General features: G+C 43.2%; 1 pseudogene; it reads right to left on the bottom strand.

Moving 5' to 3' along the window:
- Positions 1-772: 772 nt before the first annotated feature.
- On the bottom strand, positions 773-1,290 carry LOC107156627 (annotated as a pseudogene).
- Between the last annotated feature and the right edge of the window lie 4,017 nt (positions 1,291-5,307).

Below are 5,307 nucleotides of genomic sequence, written 5' to 3'. Positions count from 1 at the left end.
ATAAAAATAACTCTCCCCAAAAATAAATAACTCCTACTGTTTTCTCCAGCACCTATTATTTGCCAGGCACTAGGCCTTGTGCTTTACAATCATGTTTCCTAACCCTAAAAAACATTCTTAGGCTGATGGCCAAAGCTGTTTTTTTTTTTTTTTAGTTTTGAGGTTTTTTTAAAACAGGAAAAAATGAAGCTTACTGGAGCCCAACAACTCGTCCCCGGCCATATAGCTGATAAGTGGCAGAATGGGATTTGATTCCAAGTTTTTCTTCCATACCACACAGCATTTACTGAATAGAAAAATAGCTGATTCAATTGCATTTTTTACTTTAGTCAAATTCAAATATAAAACCTCAAACATGGTCTACTATTCTTATATAGCAATATCTGTCTTTTGTGGTATTAATAAATAACAAAGAAAATACATTGTGTTCTTACCATGAGCTGGGAAAACAGTATTACCACCAATAACAATAATATGCTATTCTTGTCCTCAGTTCCAATAATTTAGGAGCTGTTACCAGAACAAGAAGCCATCTGATTCAAATATAAAAGTATTCTATTTAATCACAAACACAAAGACCTAAAACCCCACTTTCGAGCCACTTCTGTAGAGTAAGAATCCAGCCTGCACTTGTCAGTGATGATGAGAATATTAAACCAAGAAGTCCCTGTAGAGGTCACAGTGCTGCAAGTCCACATGATGGTGGCATCTGCATGGACCCAGGAAACACAACGAGGCCCTTCCACACAGCTGTCACGTTCTTTCGATGACTTTAAGTCAGTGTCTCCTCATGCCATACCCATGTGTTTGCTTGATGAACACCACAATCTCCATGGAGTCTACTTTCTTGCAGTCTGGTGTCGATTTTGCTGTGGCCAAAGGGGTGTCTGCCCTGCTGTGAGGTGCAGCCCCTCTCCCAGGGGCTGAGAAGGGCTGGCAGGGGCTCCACCAGACCAGGTTTCGACACAGGTTTCCACGCAGGAAGGACTGCTCTGCCCCAGGCTTTAACGCGCTTGGCACTTGGCAGAGGGTGCGAGTAACCCAGAGCTGTCGTGTGCAAACAGAATTCGGAGGTCTTAGTGAATTTTCCAAAGCAGTGACACCAGCTGGTCCCCAGAGATATAGGCGGCCAGCCTCAAAATCTTCTCGATCACCTAGTACCCGTGGCCCTGGTGCAGCCTGGAACAGCGGGTGCCAACCAGCCTCCCTCCGGCTGCTGGGGACTCTCCTGACATATCTGGCTGTCTTCTCAAACAGGGCCCGGCTCTCCTCCTCAGTCAAAGGCCGCATTTTCCCACTGGGTCCTCCAGCCTCAGCAGCAGAAAGGGAAGTGGGGTGCTGGTGGCTCCTGCAGCCCCAAAGCCTGCCTCTCTAGGCCCACCCTGCACTGGGAGTTCAGATGGGAATCGTACTAAATTTTTAAATTTTGATTCAGGAAACACTGAAATCTTTATAATCTCTACACTTTCCACCTAAAACTGAGTATGTCTCTCCTTTATTTAATGGTGAAAAAATAAGGGTACATAGATTAAATGCTGCCTCTAATTTTTTTTTCTCTGGTAATAATTTGATAGTTTGGGTTGTATATATACACCTACGATTTTTATTTGTTGATATAGTGAACAGAATATTTTTTCCTTTATTTTCTACTAATTATTGCCATAATTTGTGTTTTTACTGAACTCTTTTTTAAATATTTATTTATTTATTTATTTTAGTTTTCAGTGGCACAACATCTTTATTTTATTTTTATGTGGTGCTGAGGATCAAACCCAGCGACCTGCGTATGCCAGGTGAGCGCGCTACCGCTTGAGCCACATCCCCAGCCCTGAACTCTTTTTAATTAATTTAAGTAGCTATGCATACAGATTCCATCATCTACATTTTCCCAAAAAATTTAAACCACTTATTTATTTATTAACTTATTGCATTAGTAAACAAAGTGTAGTAACCTGCCCAGAGATTAATCTTATTTACAATAAACAACCAGGAAGCCAACCTGCTCCAAGTCAGACTTGCCAGAAGCCAAGTTGCTATCTCTAGTGACAATCCAGGAAGCCAAACAATAACCTCTGTCACAACTGGCCCCAAATGGCCAGGACTTGAGTATAATCAGATGGCTTCCCTAATGTTGATCTGGGCTTCCAACATCGAACCAACCAGAGAAAGTCAACATCCTGCAGATTACCTAAGGCCCACTTGAGGCAGCCCCCAGGAGAAGCCACCGGAAGCTTGCCTTCTACCACGTGCCTGTGCCTGGCAAAACCAGGGGTTAGCAGGGTGGTGGGACTTGAAGGGCTGACCAGGAAGATCCCAACTTCAAGGACAGCCTCAGGAATTCAGTGAGTCCCTGTCTCAAAATAAAGAATAAATAGGTCTGGGGACTTGGCTCAGTGGTAAATCCCCACCAAAACAAATAAACAAACAACCACCAAAAAAACCACAAGGGGTTGCTGCTTCTCTTATCTGCCTGTTCTCATTTGATTGGTCTTCATTTATTCACACAAGCAACAGCAAGCTTCCTTAATTTTCCTCTCATTTTAATGGAAACTTTTTTTGCCGTTAAGAATGTAGGAGGGGCTGGGGTTGTGGTCAGCGGTAGAGCGCTTGCCTCGAATGTGTGAGGCCCTGGGTTCCATCCTCAGCACCACATAAAAGGAAATAAATTAAATAAAGGTTTACAAAATACAATAACATTATTAAAAGAGAGAGAGAGAGAGAGAGAAAGAAAGAAAAAAGAATGGAGAAGCCTGGCATGGTGGTGCACACCACCCAGCAACTCGGGAGGCTGAGGCAGGAGCATCTTGAGTTCAAAGCCAACCTCAGCAAAACTAGGCACTGAGCAACTCAGTGAGACCCTGTCTCTAAATAAAACCCAAAATAATAGGGCTGGGGATGTGAGCCCCTGGGTGGTTCAATCCCGGGTACCATACATATGTGTGTGTGTGTGCGTGTGTGTATGAATGACAAATTTTAAAAATTAAAAATTAAAAAAATTTAGAAAAGAACATAGGAGACGCAGGGCACAGTGGCACACACCTATGATCCCAGAGGCTAATCTTAGTTTTAGATAGATTAATCTTAGATAGTATTCAGTATTAATTATATTTTATTCATCATTGGATTTAAAAAAAATTTTTTAGATGTTGATGGATCTTTATCTTATTTATTTATTTGCAGTACCTTACACATGCTAAGCAAGCACTCTACCACCGAGCCACACCCAGCCTCTTCATTGGATGTTTTATTTTCAGATTGAGAGAGCATCTTTTAGAAACTAAAACAGATTAACCACAACATTATCAGTTGTTTATGATTACAAAGCAATGAAAAATAGATGTCTTGGCCAGGCGGTAGTGCAGGCTTGTAATCCCAGTGGCTGGGGAGGCTGAGGCAGGAAGATTGCAGTCCAAAGCCAGCCTCAGCAACAGCGAGTCACCAAGCAACTCAGTGAGACCCTGTCTCTAAATAAAACACAGAATAGGGCTGGGGGTGTGCCTCAGTGGTTGAGTGCCCTGAGTACAATCGCTGGTCCACCCCCCACCCACCCTGCACTAGGAAGGCAAGGGAGGGAGCAACCCTGGAGGTGTGGGCTAGAGGTGTGGGCTGGCTGCGAAATAAAAGCTATGAAAGTAGTACTACAAAATAAACACAGAAAACCAGAAATATATATATATTTTAAAAGCAGGGGCGGTATATTTTAACAGCAGACCAGATGGGTCCGACTCTAACAAGAAAAAGCCCGCACTTGCCTTATTTACAGCAGTACAGACCAAAGGAAATCCTAGGGAGCTTCTTCAGTAAAACAGCCGAGGAGGGGCCACCAAACAGGTTGTTTGGCGCTTGGCAGGTTACACCCTGGGTTCTATCCTCAGCACCACATAAAAGGAAATAAATTAAATAAAGGTCTCGGCTGTGTTTGAACTTGGAGCTGTGAGCTAGCGCAGGGAGCCAGCATGCTCTGGGCCTTCTTGAACAGGGAATTTCACCCAGAGTTCCCAGAAAAGCAGCCCCCTGTCCTTAATGGCTCTAACAGTGTCCATAACAGTGACACAGGGCTCCCAACATCTCACCTTCAAAAAAAAAAAAAAAAAAGCATAACAGCAATGCAGAATTGTGTTTGCTGGTGGCTCTCCATCACCAAAATAAGGAGCGCTCTGGAAACAAGTGGCTACCAAAGCAGCTCTTAAGCGTGTGCCCTCTATTGGTGGCTGAAGAAAACTCATCATTACGAGCCTGGTGATGTGGAGCTCCATGAGTATCAGAAGTCCGTAGAATTTACTCACAAACTTCCCCTCTATGGGACCGACCTAAGTGCCCTTCCATAGACGAGTGGGGGGCTGGGGATGTGGCTGAAGCGGTAGCGCGGTCGCCTGGCATGCCTGCGGCCCGGGTTCGATCCTCAGCACCACATACAAACAAAGATGTTGTGTCCGCCAAATACTAAAAAATAAATATTAAAATTCTCTCTCTCTCTACCTCTCTCTCACTCTCTCTTTAAAAAAAAAAAATAGACGAATGGGTAAAGAAAATGTGGTACATATACATAATGGAATATTACTCAGATATAAAGAAGAATGAAATTATGGCATTTGCCATAATGAGGCTATGGTGCTAAGTGAAATAAGACAATCCCTCCAAAAGCCCAAATGTTCTCTCTGATATGCAGATGCTGACTCACAATAGGGGGTGGGGTAGGGGGAGTAGATGTTCACCAGATTGGGCAGGGGGAATGGGGGGGAGAGAGGGAGTATGGGAATGAGAAAGACAGTAGAATGAATCTGGCATAACTTTCCTATGTTCATATGTGAATACACAACCAGCATGACTTCACATCAAGAATGGAAAGTCTCCATGTATGTATGATATGTCAAATACTTTTACTGTCATGGAAAACTAAAAAGAACAAAATTTTTTTTAAAAGATCTGAAAAAAGAAAAAGAAATCATGTGAGACTTCAAAACAGCTCTTGGTGCTTTGCAGGAAGCAAGTGAGGCCTAACTGGCTGGCCTTTTTGGAGCACCAACACAGGTGCTATCCCTGCCAAACTTGTAACAATATGGCAAAGACATTCACCAACATGTTGTATGCATGAAGAATGCTTAAAAAGCTACTGTTTCAGCCAGGTGCAGAGCTCCAGAGGCTGAGACAGGAGGATCCCAAGTTCAAAGCCAACTTCAGCAAAACCTAGAGACTAAGCAACTCAGTGAGACCTTGTCTTTAAATAAAATACAAAATAGGGCTGGGGATGTGGCTCAGGGGTCGAGTGCCCCTGAGTTCAATCCCAGGTACAAAAAAAAAAAAAAA

The sequence above is a fragment of the Marmota marmota genome, unplaced genomic scaffold (genome assembly GCF_001458135.2).
Source record: "Marmota marmota marmota unplaced genomic scaffold, marMar, whole genome shotgun sequence".
Lineage (NCBI taxonomy): Eukaryota > Metazoa > Chordata > Mammalia > Rodentia > Sciuridae > Marmota > Marmota marmota.
This window is presented reverse-complemented; position numbering and strand designations above follow the sequence as displayed.